Raw genomic sequence first — 15,515 nt, forward strand, 5'->3', positions numbered from 1 at the left:
TGTGATTTAATCATGAGAAAACATAATATCTAACATGATGAAATAATACAGGTGATGTCAACAACATAACCTCACTTTTTCGGCAGCTCTATTTGCCAGTATTTACTTGTACTACAAAAGTACTAAATTTTACTGCTAAATTTTTCGTACAAATTTCCTCAACAATTAAGTTTTCTGAAAAATTTTATATATATTCTTTTGGGGAATACAAAGTTACGTTTATGTTTATGTCTAAAAAATTCTTGTAGCGGCTTACATAGTTAATATATTTCTAAACGTATAGTAAAATCTACTCCGATCGTAGTAGAATTCAAAGGCAGTTATGTATGATAGAGGAGCCTCTAAATTATGCATGCCGAAGTTGTCAGAATAAGGGAAAACGTCAACGGGATGAGAACACCTGAATATTAATTTCATCATGATGTCTAAAAAAATATTGTCTATTTTACAATAATTCTTAATTTTACTGCCAAAACATGTGCAAAAAAATTTGGAGAGGTGTCGAAATACGTGTTTCGGTATCATTATTAATAAACAGCCAACTATGTATAGATTAATATTATTAAGAACTAAAAGGTAATTAGCACAAACATTAGCTTAATTATAGTTTTTTCAATCAATACTTGCAACTAACAGTGTACGTGCACTGTAGAAAATTTAAACTCATGCAAGCTAATGGAAACGTTTGTAACGCTAGGGACGGATCGGCAGCCTTACGAAAGAAAATTACGTGATACATCAAGCGTATAAACAAAATGGCATTATAACATACGATAGCAAACTGAACGTAATTTATTTTCAATTCACAATGCATTTTACGATCCACATTAGGTTGGATTATATTTTGAACTATCAAATTGGTTGCCAAAAATATAAAAAATAAAGTAAATAACTGCGATGGATCCAATGTTATTGTTTTGTTTGAGATGCAGTAATAGCAAATGCTATGAAAAATAGTTCGAAGGCGGTTAAGAGAGTGCAGTGACCCTGTGGACTTATCGAACAAAGCGTAAACATATCGCTTAACTTAAGAAGCTTTCACTTACTTTCTGGAGAAGTTAAATTTGAAGCAAGGCGATACCAAAGCGGGTGTCTCGCCATGAATTCCGCCAATATTTGGTTTGGATTAAGCTTGTTTGAATTCCACCTTTATTAATAATAAGAGTTTGAAATTTGTTATTGTATTTTATTTATTCATCTATTTTAACAACTTTCTTACATTCTCAATGAAATTTGTGTGTTGGAATGAAAGTAGAACGGAACGTGTACGTTCAGTCACTCGTCACGTATGTTGCGATCCAAAATTACGATAGAAGTAGTACGTTCACGAATGTACCCTTCAAAAAACGCGAGTACTCCATAAATAATGTAAGGAATACTCCTTTGGGAGTATAGGAGTATTCCAAAACTAATCTGTATTCATACAAAAAATGTGCTCCAATTAACATTGCGATGTCCTAGGAGAGGAGTAGGTGATCCCACTCTCGCTTTGTTTGTGAGTATTCCATAGAGTACATACGTGAGAGTACTTTCCAAAGTACTTTCACTGTAGTACTCCATGGAGCACCCACAGAGGATCATATTCCAAAGTACTAAAGAGGAATTGTGTGGGAAAGAATTATCAGAGTGAGTTTAATTTAAAATGAAGAGGGGCAATACAACTTTTATATTTTATACTACGAATATTCTTATGTTATTTAGCATTTGCGTGAATAAAGAAACTAATATTTCTCTTTACTATAGTATGTATACATAAAACAAGTGTGCGGTTGCATTTTATCAGAGTTGCCATAGTAAAATTTTATTATCAGTTATTTGTATGCAATATTTTAGTTTTGGCAACTCTGTTCGATCTTCATCGTGTTGTGATCACGGTCGTTAAAAAACGAGCAATGATCGGCTGATGGTGGTCCGCAAACGCATTGCAAAGGAGTATTGTTAGAGTACTCCAACATGAAGAAAATGGAACACGTAGCCCAACAATTTTTGCAGGGTATGTCATAATCCGAAAATCATGTTTTTACGTGGCGAGTTGTACGATCATGGATGATACGATTTGGCCCCTGCTCGTAATTTTAGAAATGCCAGTGCCCGGCGCGGCGATGCTCGTCGTCGCTCGGCATTGTTTTTACAGCTTACAAGCCAACCTAATAAAACCGCACCACGTTTTTTTAGCGCACGCAAACAACCGGCGTTTTTTGCTCTAACCCAAATAAGCATGCGCTGCGACAATGTAAAGCATGGGTGCAAACGTCAAATCTAAATGTCACGCAGAACAAAAATTGGAAATCGAGTTAGGTTTTCACGCAGCAAATTCAATTTGGGTTGCTCTCATACAAGTTGGATGTGCATGAGGCATTTTTTACAGAAAATGACTTGCGTGCGTTTATATTAGGTTGGCTTGTTAAATCTATCGTCGCGTCAATTTCGCTCTTTTTCATTGTGTTCACCTTCATGTAATTACGTGGACTCTACTTTTGACAATGCGAAGCTCGTAGCGTTTATTTCGTGGCAGCAGGGTGTTCATTGTGTTTACAACATTATAAAGTTTGATACAAATTGCTGCGTATAACTAACGTAATGTAATGATTTTACTTGAAAATCCTCTTATTTGCAACCTTCTACTAAGTTAGAATCACTAAACTGTTGAATAAATAACTCCAATATTGAATAATGGAAAAATTGCCTTTATTAAAGTACTTCACAATAACACTTATACTTTGCAACTAGCTTGCTTAATAACCAAACTGACTGATAGCTTAAATGAAACTGATCTCTCGCCTCCACTGTTGTCGCCCTTTTATACTGTCTGACCTCCTCGTTGCGCATATTTCTAGGCTTTTCTAATTCCAGAACTTACTAGTTAGTTATACATTTCTCAGCTACAACTACAGATGTATAATTTTTATAGCTTCTCTCATACCCCATGCGCTTGCATGTGTGAGCGACACTTCCACAATCACAATTGCATACCTTTTTTTTTTTAAAGATTTGATTGCATGGAGGAGGACCTTCTTATCGTTGAAAGTCCAAGTTCCAGGTTATTGTCCAATACATAAGATGATTAATTTCTGGATTAACTTTCCAAAGTATGTATGTAATTTTGGCTCCACTAGTACACAATGGTAATACCAACTGGCCAAAACCATGTGTAGCAGCTTGCGATCTGGTATTTATTCGGTTTTTACTTGGCAGCACGCCATGTTATATTCAATTTGTCTTATTTATTTCAATTTGACTTTAGGTATCAATTATCCATTCAATTGTTGGTTTTTGTCCAATTAGGTTAATCATTTTTCGTTATATTAGTATATAATAAGGGTATTTTCAATCCCGTTATTTGTTTTTTTTTTGTCTTTTTGCAATAAGATTTGCAGTTAGATGTATGCAATAACACTGTATAAAATGTAAATCGAGCATGCTTTTTCAGCATCAAGTATATACACTCCGTTAAATTGTCCCGTTTATTTTCAAGAATTTTATTTTCATAAGTATGTACATATGTATATGAACGTTAATTTTCAGTGGCCTGTTGCCAAGTGTCTTTCGCGACCCGTAACGATCAATTATGTATGTATTTAAAGCGAATTGGCTTTCATGGCGCCACGCCAGTTATTAAATATGCACAAGTTTTTGATTCCTGTTAGGAGCTCCAGAAACCACCCCAACTCCAGGTCAGGGAGGCAACGCATCTCCTAACTCCGCCAAAACGCCCGAGGGAAGCGCAGAAGCCAACCTTGTGGCCTATTTTAATTTTTCACTCAACGCAAAAAGCCCGAAAATTGACGTTGAGTAGAGGATGACCCGAACGACCGCTCGCGCGAAAAGACAAGACCGGAATGCCGATTGCATACCTTTAGGAGCATTTCAGATAAGATATCTGCATGTGCTTCTGCGTTGCTTCTCCGCCGCGTGCACGTGTATGTGTAGATATAATGATTGAATTATTGATATGAATTCACGTCACTGCTTAGCATCGGCCTAGAGATGGCAGTACCCCTTAGTGCCGCCAACATTCGTAACACTGCCCTCCACCTAAGTCTGATCGTCCCGATCAGACAAATCTTCCACCGGTGAGGGTTGTATAACAGTGCCAAATCTCCCTCCAAGAAACCTTCCGAATTATTGTTCTCATCGTACCTGCGTTTCATCTTACTACTCATTATCCTTGATCGTTCCTTCGCACTCTGTTGTTTAGCCAACGAACTACTTTGTAGAGCTTGCTCTTGACGGATTGGCTTCCAGCATCCAGCTTTCCTTCGACGGCAAGACTGCTCGATTTTCTTCCAATTTGCGACACAGATATCACAGGACATTCAATAGCTGGGGCAAGTTTTCGTTGTTTACATCTGACACGCTCTTGCTCATCTCCTCCAGCTTTGCGTTTACGGCCACCCACATTGTTGGAACTATTAGGACCAAGATCGCAATGTGACCGGGCTTCCCGCATTTGAAGCATTTGATAACTTTTTCACTCCGCTTTTGCGCCTCCAATATTGCGTCTACCCACTCTGGCCTTTCTACTTCCACGCGATGGGCTTTGTACGCTGGCTTACTCAAAAGTGAGGCTGTTTCCTGAGTCAGTGCATGCGATACCGTTTCAGCAAATGTTAGTTTTGGATTCGCATATGTAGCTCGCTTTGTTTCGACGTCCCGTATGCCATTTATAAAGCTCTGAATCTTTACCCTTTCAGTGTATTCCACGGGTGCGTCCGCATTTGCAAGATGAGCCAATCTTTCAATATCTGACTGCAATGTCTCATTTGTTTTTTGGTAGCGGTTTTGCAAATCAATTTGGAATATCTGTTTTCTATGCTCGCTTCCATAACGTCGTTCTACAGCAGCCATCAATGCTTCATAATTGTTCCTCTCACCTTCGGGAATCGCCTGTAAGATTTCCGCTGCAGGCCCTTTCGATGCCACGAACAGTGCAGCAACTTTATCTTCCACATTCCAGCTGTTCACTGCTGCGGTCTTCTCAAACTGTAGCTTGAAGACCTGGAAAGGAACAGAACCGTCAAAGGATGGTGTTTTTACCTTTGGATTACTCGTTGAAACTGCTGGGCGATTCAGTTGGAACTGCTCGTTACGTCCTCTCAAACGTCCTCAAACTGTAAAATTTTTGTATCTTGCGCCTCCAACTTCGAAATTTGCGCCGACATTTTGGATATTCGTGCCTCTTGTGCTTCAATTTTCGCTGTTATACGAATCTCCTGCGATTCCACCTGAGTTTCCATCTTGGATGTAATCTGTGTCGACATTTCTGACATACGCGTTTCTTGTGCTTCAATCTTCGATGTTACTGTCGATGTTTGTGCCGATATTGCAGCCAAAATCATGTTCAAGTCTGTGCTCGTAACTGTCTCTTCCATTTTTGTTGTTTCCTCGCCATCAAGATGAAAGACATACTCTTCCACGTCAATTCCTTCTAATTCCATTGCCTGTCTAGTCGTTCCTGAAGTTCTAGATTAATGCCGGTTGTATTCCATCTACGGCTCTCCAACTCCTTCTTCAGTTGCTGGATCTTCAATTCACTTAACTTTGGCATGTCCAAGTTGTATTCGAAGTCTTCGGAATTTATTCAACAATTCCTCTTCTGACACCAATTGTAACAATTTTACTTGAAAATCCTCTTATTTGCAACAGTCTGCTAAGTTCGAATCACTAAACTGTTGAATAAATAACTCCAATATTGAATAATGGAAAAATGGCTTTTATTAAAGTACTACACAATAACACTTATACTTTGCAACTAGCTTGCTTAGTAACCGAACTGACTGATAGCTTAAATGAAACTGATCTCTCGCCTCCACTGTTGTCGCCCTTTTATACTGTCCGACCTCCTCGTTGCATATTTCTAGGCTTTTCTAATTCCAGAACTTACTAGTTATAAATTTCTCAGCTACAACTACAGATGTATAATTTTTATAGCTTCTTTCATACCCCATGCGCTTGTATGTGTGAGCGGCACTTCCACAATCACAATCACGTGTTTTCGCCTTGTAAAATCTGTCAATAAAATAAGTTGAAAACACTTCTTTTCGGCGAAATTTAGATTAAAACAAGTTGAAACCATTGTCGGCACTAGAACTTATCGGTAATAATCGATAAACCTATTGTCCCATAACTAATATGTCATTATGTTTTGAGTGTTATTTGCGGGTGATAAATTAATTTACAATTTTTGAACTACAATGGAGAAAAACAATATAAAAATGCATAACCTGACGTCCAGATACAGGTGAGTTGATAGTCTTAATACTTGACAAAGATTTTTTTTATTATAATTTTATTTATTAACAAAGGAAGGAGAAGGCACAAATTGGACCATCTGGCGGCGCACCTTCAAGTTGGCCACTGTATACACAAATGCACCAGCTTTTGGCGCCTTTCAAAACTTATAATCCTGAAGGGCTTCATCGTTCATCTTCATCACTTTTTTCTCTTTATCACTCATCTCAAATTAGAATAAAATTCACCAAGACACAATATTATCAAATTTAATAAAATCGTTTACAATAACATTAAATTACTCATGGTTGCATTGGAGCTGTCAAAATAAAATAAGAACCGAAGGTGTGAACGTACTTGTTTTATGTGAGGTGTTTTATGCTAAAACACTTGTTTTAGAGTGTAATCTGAACATGATTTAAAGATAAGCTATTGCACAAAATTTGCTAGCATTATATGATTATGACTATGGCGTTATGGCCCAACTCACCAACAAATCTAAAGGGCTCCGGCGACTAACAACGAAATTGACTGAATTTTGTGTATGTTAGTGCAGTTGTTGTTGTTGTAGCGCTAAGGTTGCTCCCCGAAGGCTTAGTGGAGTGTTATCGATGTGATGGTCCTTTGTCGGATACAGATCCGGTACGCTCCGGTACCACAGCACCATTAAGGTGCTAGCCCGACCATCTCGGGAACGATTTATGTGGCCACATTAAACCATTAGGAGCTTGGGGTCGCCAGAGCTTCGTCTGTTAGTGAAACAGGATTCGCCGCGGATAGGTGAGGCTAACAATTGGGTTTGGAGAAGCTATATATTGCACTGGCAACCTGAAGGGTTGCGCTACACAGCCCCTTGAATCTGGTATTTTAGTCGCCTCTTACGACAGGCATATCTACCGCGGGTATATTCTGACCCCCTTACCCGCTGGGGGCGTGTTAGTGCAGTCGAGTGGCTTCGTGACACACGTATTTTTTGTCGGCTACACGTTGATGAAAATCAAAAATTTTTGATTTTTTCATTTGACGCTTGCTTATTTGATCGTCGCGGGGTGTGATTGACAAACAGCAGTGTTGTATTTAGTTTGTGTTGACATTCAAAATTAACAATTGCGCGGAAGAACAACAATTCATATTAAAATTTATTGAAAATTACCAATGTCGTACGTCTTGCGTACAAGCTTTTCATCCACAATTTCTTCCTTTTCTTTTTATGTAATAAAACTCCTGTAGTTGCAAGTAAAAAGAAAATCATCATCCGATGACGACATATTCACGTCCGAACGCTACAGTTTCTCAATGCAAATGTTGATTGATGGCTTTTTATTTGATAGCAGGGCAACCGTCAACCCCCCATACAAAAATTCACACGCACACATACAAAAATTCAGTCAATCTCGCTGTTAGTCGCCGGAGCCCTTAACTAAAATGCAAACAGTAAAGCGGCAATTACCCACCGACGTGTGCCGTACGTGCGGACGTTGGTCGTACGAAACACGTTTGACCGAACTCTCAAGCCCGTAGGAATCAATGTGTGCGTCTGTGTACATGTACATAACATATTTGTGTGTGTATTGTTTACAGATAAACAATGTTGCCATTGACCATTTTGCATACATGCTTGTGGAAACATCAACTTTTTCCAATTTAATTTTTGATGTTGTAAAAGGCCGGAATTAATATTAAATAAATATAAATAGATTACATATTTATAATCTGCACTTTTACATAATTATTTGGTAGTAGTGCAGTTTACGGTACCCACCCTAAAGTTGGGCCAAGATTTTCGAGTGACGTATCAAAAGACGCGTATTATTCTCGAGAACAGTAATCCGAAGGCGGAAAAGAAAAATTTTATCTCTGTCCGGAGATATTTGCAGTTGAATTTGGCGATTTTATTGTGGTTGCTGTAGTGTTTATACCCACAAAAAAAATTGTACATCACCGTGGCGGTAGCCACGGTTATACCACACACCCGGACTTGGCATGGCGTAGCCCAGGGTTATTTTTTATAAGCGCGGCCAAAGGCCGCCAACGCAGAAAGGTGTTCTGCGCAAAAATGCTATGGATTCCACCCCCGGTTTCGGAGGGACCCGGAGTCTTTTCGGTTTTTCGTTAATATCTTTTGAACGGGTAAAAAAAAGTTAACTTCCGCTTTCGGATTCTTGATCTAGACGTGAATACGCGTCTTTTGATACCTCACTCGAAAATTTTGGCCCAAATTTCGGTGTGTACCGTAAACTGCACTATTACCAATTATTTCGAATTATTTTCACAATTTTTCAAACTTTAATTAGGTGTTTTTGCATAAAACTGCAAACGGTCAAAAATTAGCGCACAAAAGTTGACTAGGCAACTCTGTCTAGTGAGAGAACGATCAGCTGACACGTTCTTACGGAAAAAATCAAAATTGTTTTGATTTCTACGTTCCGGTCTACGTACGTACTGGCGTTGCACGTCGGTGAGTTTTCGTTTATATTACACACTCATAAGATAGGTCGTGTCAGCTGACACGTTTTGGTACGTACGTTCGTGAGTAATGCGGCAATTACCCACCGACGTGTGCCGTACGTACGGCCGTTTGTCGTACGAAGCACGTTTGACCGAACTCTCAAGCCCGTAGGAATCAATGTGTGCGTCTGTGTAGATGTACATAAGATATTTGTGTGTGTATTGTTTACAAATAAGCACTGTTGCCATTGACCATTTTGCATGTATGCTTATGGAAACATCAACTTTTTCCAATTTAATTTTTGATATTGTAAAAGGCCGGAATACTATTAAATAAGTATAAATAGATTAAATATTTATAATCAGCACTTTTACATAATTATTTCGAATTATTTTCACAATTTTTCAAACTTTAATTAGGCGTTTTTGCATAAAATTGCAAACGGTCAAAAATTAGCGCACAAAAGTTCACTAGGCAACTCTGTCTAGTGAGAGAGCGATCAGCTGACACGTTCTTACGGAAAAAATCAAAATTGTTTTGATTTCTACGTTCCGGGCTACGTACGTACGGGCGTTGCACGTCGGTGAGTTTTCGTTTACATTGCACACTCATAAGATAGGTCGTGTCAGCTGACACGTTTTTTCTACGTACGTTCGTGAGTAACCACGGCTTAATGCGGCAGTTACCCACGAACGTACGTAGAAAAAACGTGTCAGCTGACACGACCTATCTTATGAGTGTGCAATGTAAACGAAAACTCACCGACGTGCAACGCCCGTACGTACGTAGCCCGGAACGTAGAAATCAAAACAATTTTGATTTTTTCCGTAAGAACGTGTCAGCTGATCGCTCTCTCACTAGACAGAGTTGCCTAGTAAACATTTGTGCGCTAATTTTTGACCGTTTGCAATTTTATGCAAAAAAGCCTAATTAAAGTTTGAAAAATTGTGGAAATAATTCGAAATAATTATGTAAAAGTGCTGATTATAAATATTTAATCTATTTATACTTATTTAATATGTATTCCGGCCTTTTACAATATCAAAAATTAAATTGGAAAAAGTTGATGTTTCCATAAGCATACATGCAAAATGGTCAATGGCAACAGTGCTTATCTGTAAACAATACACACACAAATATGTTATGTACATGTACACAGACGCACACATTGATTCCTACGGGCTTGAGAGTTCGGTCAAACGTGCTTCGTACGACAAACGTCCTTACGTACGGCACACGTCGGTGGGTAACTGCCGCCATAGTGTACCTATACAAGTGTGTTCACTAAGCGATAAACGTCAAAACTACAAACAGCCTCGCTCACCTGATGGAAATCTCAGATCTAGAGTCGCATTTTTGGTCTCAACGACAACATTTTTGTCTACCAATCGTCTCGACTTTTTCATTTTTTCAATCATTCGGGCATTCGGTAATGGTATCCATTTTGAATTTGCTGTTATTCCGAATCCAGCGAGTGCCTGTCAGAATGCTTGACAGATAAGTCAACACACTTGTACTTGTACACTATGACTGCCGCATAAGAGTAGGGTTTAAGGACCGATTGCGATGTTTTTTTTGCCCATATAAGTTTACCGAATATTGTTGATATGGCAACTTTCAACATAAATTAGAGAACACAAATAAATAAGAGAACCGCTTTTTATATTCAATGGCGGCTTTTGAACTTCGAGTGCGAGTTTATCCCATGGATTCGCAAATCTGGACCTTCTCATTAAAGGAACGTTACGTGAAGTCCAATTATCATTCGCTCCATTATATCTTTAAAGTAGAAAATAATGTTGAAGTGAAAAATATTCGCTAATAAATACAACTTGTATTGTATTGTGGTGATTTTATTGTATTTCTTGTAATTTCCTTAAGAATTATTAAAGAGTATCTCAACGAAAAATGTTAAAAGCGGTAGTGGAAAGGACTTGAGGAATGACGGAACAAGTGAAAATTTGACGACGTAAAACTAAAATCGTGTATGGGGTCGATAGTAGAATGAACTAAGTTTACATAAACATGCATACATATGTACATATGTATGTACATTCAAAGTACTGTGTGGTTAATAAAAATTATAAATCCCTGCAAATTGCATTTTAAATGAAGGTCGATTGCAGCAAAACCTTCCAAAAATAAAGCGAGAGTTATCAAAATACGCGCTTCGACCTTGGTGTAAATTATTTGAAAGCGAAAATTAAAGATTTTACTTCTGTCGAAAGAAATTCACGACTTTATTAAGTGGCGATACATGTAACAAAGTGTATAAAATGCATATGTATGTATGTTTATATCCATGTGTGAATTTGTATTGCATTTTGTGTGAAAAGTTAAAATTTAACATGCGAGCTGCTTTTTATTGGTAAAATATAATTTGGGTTGATTTGGAAAAAAATTCTTTTACACTTATACAATATGTGTATACATATGTACCTATCTACAGAAGTAAGTGAAATTGAAGACAATAGGGCGTCGAAAGAGAGTGTGCAATGGGAGTTGAAAAAATATTTCGTTCTTCAAATATATCCAACCAAAGAGAAAATGTTGTATTCGGAGAGAAATTTCCCACACTATTTTCGTTTTGTGGTACATACGTATGTACATATATATAGACATATTTATGTTTGTGCACAAGTGCCAATGTATTATAAACATAAATACGAATTTATTAATAAATGGAAATTCTAATCAAAACTTTGTATAAGGCCGATATATGAAAGAGATATAAGTTGGATTTACGCCATAGTTCAGCTTTTAGGCCGAGCCACAATGAAGTTCTTAATATACCTAGATGCGTTCAACGCAAAATTATGCATCCCAGTAAAAGCCCTCTCACATAAGCAGTTTTTCATGAATTGTGGATGCGTTTACAGGGTTATCTACTTTAGTTGTATATACTTTGTTTTTATAAATTATTTTCAAATCATTTTATTTTGTATAATATTTCAAAATGAAAATATTGGAAATTATCAAAAAAACGTTTTTAAAAAAAATAAAGTTAAATATTTTCATTATATAGTGTTAAACTATGTTTTTATTAAAAATTTATTTCGCATTCAAATTAAATTTTTTCACATTTTAAAAATTCTTTAACTGATTTGAAAATTTTCATTTTGAAAGAACATTAAAAGTAAAGTAAAATAAAAATAATTTTCAAAAATACAGTACATTTAACTTAAGTAGATAACCCTACAATCACCTACCCAGATTGCGCATTCACGAGTTCAAGATTGCTTCGTTCTGCGCATCTACGTCACAGTTGACCCTTGAGCGAATAAAAAAGAGCTAAAGGACGTCATAAAAAACAGCTGATCTAATGTTTACATGCGCATTGCGCAATCTTATTGTGTGATTTGTGATGGTTGGCTCATCTCAATAGCTGAGTTTATTTTTTCCATTTCGCTGGAGTAGAGTTTGTCAGAATGAAACCAACACATTAGCCGTGTTTTTTTACACGCGTATACGTCTACGTTTGCGCGTAAAAAAACGCGTATAATGCTTAGGAGACCCATCCAGCGGCAGTGGTTAAACAACTATCTACAGAACAGGGTGTATCGAAAAGCGGAGACACAACCCTCTGATGGCTATAGTGTATAACATTTAGCTAGGCTTGCCATAATTTTTCCAACTCAAGGCCTGACTGAGGTGAAATTTTAACAAATAAAAAATTCATTCACATCTATTTATCAGTCTTAAAATTGTAAGTTACATGGTATATATATAAAATGTATATTATATGTACATACATAAATATATGTAAGCTTATCACATCAGAAAAGCAGGTCACTTATTTAAATTAACAAAGCAGATGAGACCAGTACTTGTTCCCACAAATGGAGTTTAAAGCTTGTATTACAGGTACAGTGATTTAGTTTCAAAAATATCGCAAAATAAAACATAGAAAGTAAAAACAGCAAACATTTTTTTCATGTTTAAGGAATAAAAGTCGGCACAACCCGTATATTTTTTTTAATCCATTTTTTTGATTTTTAGTATCCTACTCTTACGTTTCTGCTGAATCGTTTTAGTAGCTGAATGTTAGTTAGTAGAGCGCTGAACAGTCCTCGTAACTGTTTATTTGAATATTCAATAACCCCGCCAAACTGAAATACGCGTTCCTCGGACCATTGATATTTTCGCAAAGGAAAATGTTCGCCCCACTGCGGAAGATGTCCCTGAAATACACAAAGCAAACATTATTTTCATTAAATTTGTTATTTTAATATGAGTTAGCTCTGCTACCTCAGCTATTCGTATCCATCTGTCTACACAGGTTAGTGGTTTCTATTTTTCTGTTCGTTTTTCAGTATTTGTAATATCATTGACTAGTGAAATTTCATCAAAAATGTTGTCGCTGTTAAACTCCTGAAGGAACTATGCATATTACGCTAATACTAATTTCAACGTCTTCCCATTTGAAATCTGTATCAATTTTTTTCCACCTAAATTTAGATACTCCTTCAAAATTGGTCTGCCAAGTAGTTAAATAACTAATTGCTTTGTCATAGAAGTTCAATACATAATTTTTTAAGATATCCCCTTCAGAATTTGGAAAATCACGCCGAAATTGTAACCATCTGCTTCGGTTTTGAAGTTTTTTAGTGAGTCTGTGTAAACATAAACAGACCAATTCTAAATATTCTCGCGGAATTTTTTTCTCGCGGATTTTTTTATTACCGCGGAAAAATTCCTCCAATTCTTTTCTCCTAGGGAGAAGAATAATTGGGGAATAGGAATTTCGAATTTTCGAAGTCAGCTGTTTTGTCAATTGAAATTTCGTTGCGCATTTCTTATTTTGTTTAAAAAATTGTAAAGTTTAATTATTGTTGCCAATTTGTTTGAAATTAAGAAATAAGGTATAAACAATGCACATTATTGCATTTCATGTGGTATTCACTGAAATGAGTAATGAATTGGTGCCACAGCAACATCAACAGAGGAGCATAAGAAGAAGACCGGCGGGATAACACAAACCCGCCGGAGTTGCCTGCATTCATTCTGCAAAGCAATTTTCTGGCGGCCAAGTCGAGTTGAGTTCCCCTTTCGCCATATGCCAAAATCTATTTAAGCCTTCTTAAAAAATCCTTGCCCAATTTCTGGATGGCTGCATCAAATATGCGAAGATCTCTTCCGTTGCTTATGATATACTTTTCGACTTAAAATAAAGAATATTGTGGTTGTTGTTGTATTAACAGTGAGAATATTGTGGTAGAATGTAAATACATATTTTAGCACAAATTTGTACAAATAAGTGGTCTTTCGTAAAATAACCAATTTCCTTTAACTATTTCGATGCATTCCCTTTAATTCAACTAGTCAAAAACTCTTATGAAATGGCAGAGAAATCTCCCTCTCCCTCACATTCATAATACCTACTTTTCTCTCATAACCGGTTTCCGCTTTTTCGAACATTGTTCAGAATAGGGGGTTAGGGAGAAGTGAAAAAAACTCACAAGGAATTTTTATTTAGAATACGAGGAATGGGAGAAGGGAAAAAACTCGCACGGAATTTTTGTTTAGAATTGGTCTGAAAAAATTTCAGAGGCACTTATCTCATCAGCTTCAACAACTAAAATTGTGTTCTGAAAAATGGAGAGACTTCCATGTAGGAATAATCTATATATTTCGTTCATAGGGTTACTAAAATAAGATTTAATTGAAACACTTTTCTGTCCGAAATTCCGATCAGAAATGTTAAGAAATGTGCCATATTGAGTTCATTTAGGACTACTAAAAATGTATGGGGCCCAATAACCCCGGCCGCCAATGCTTCCAATTTAGTTTTTCCATCTTGGATATTACTGTCGACGTTTGTGCAGATATTGCAGCTAATATTGTGTTCAAGTCTGTGTTCGCCATTGTCTGCGGTGTTTCGTTTTTCTCCTCAATTTTTGTTGTTGTCTCGTCGCCATCAAGATGAAAGACATACTCTTCCACTTTAATTCCTTCTGCTTCCATTGCCCCTCGTAGTCTTGCCTGACGTTCGAGTTTATTGCCGATTGTATTCAATCCACGGCTCTCCAACTCCTTCTTCAATTGCTGGATCTTCAATTCACTCCACTTTTCCACTTTTATTCAACAATTCCTCTTCTGACACCAATTGTAACGAATTTAGTGCAATTCTGCTTATTTGCAACCTTTTACTAACGTTCGAATCACTAAGCTGTTGAATAAATAACTCCACTATTCAATAATGCAAAATGGCCTTTATTAAAGTACTTCACAATAACACTTATACTTCGCAACTGATAGCTAGCTTAAATCAAACTGATTGTCGTGCCTCAACTGTTGCTGCTTTTATACTGTGCGGTTTCCTCGTTGCCATATTTCTAGGGCCTCTATTTCCAGAACTTATTAGTTAGTTATCAGCTATAAAATTACTCAGCTGTAACTACAGATGTACGATTTATAGCTTCTCTGATAGCCCATGCGCGTGTATATGTGAGTGATACTTGCACAAATGCTTGCATACTTTTGGCAGTATCTCAGATATATGCATGTGTTTGTACGTTACTCTCCGCTGCTCGTATAGACATATGGGTAGACATAATGATTGATTTGTTGATGTGCATAGGAGTCACTGCTTAGTATCGGCTTAGAGATGATAGTATCCCTTAGTGTTGCTAATATTCGTCACAATATTCTCTTATGGGGGAAAAATAAATTTTATTCAGTTAACGGTCGCCATGTGTAGTAAGTCCCAAAAATACAGGAAAATTTAGTGGAAACTGCGTCAAGGCTACAGTGAAGGATTCTCTGTATGTAATCGTGTAGTACGCAATAAAAACCGTGGGAATTGCTTAGATTTTATTAATGGAGAGTTACGCTA

General features: G+C 37.0%; 1 protein-coding gene across 5 annotated transcripts in view; it reads left to right on the top strand.

The window, feature by feature from the left end:
* Nucleotides 1-15,515, top strand: part of sbb (scribbler) — a 112,722-nt gene that overhangs the window by 43,167 nt on the left and 54,040 nt on the right. The window contains exon 1 of one of the 5 annotated variants that reach the window (XM_067777013.1): nucleotides 10,389-11,048. The exons of 1 other annotated variant lie outside the window; for it this stretch is intronic. The gene's annotated coding sequence lies outside the window, so the exon portion shown is untranslated. Of the gene's footprint in view, nucleotides 1-10,388; nucleotides 11,049-15,515 lie in introns of those variants that run through there. 3 more of the 5 variants (XM_067777009.1, XM_067777010.1, XM_067777012.1) reach the window with 3 other exon arrangements.

This window comes from Eurosta solidaginis, chromosome 3, assembly GCF_040869045.1.
Source record: "Eurosta solidaginis isolate ZX-2024a chromosome 3, ASM4086904v1, whole genome shotgun sequence".
In the NCBI taxonomy this organism is placed as follows: domain Eukaryota; kingdom Metazoa; phylum Arthropoda; class Insecta; order Diptera; family Tephritidae; genus Eurosta; species Eurosta solidaginis.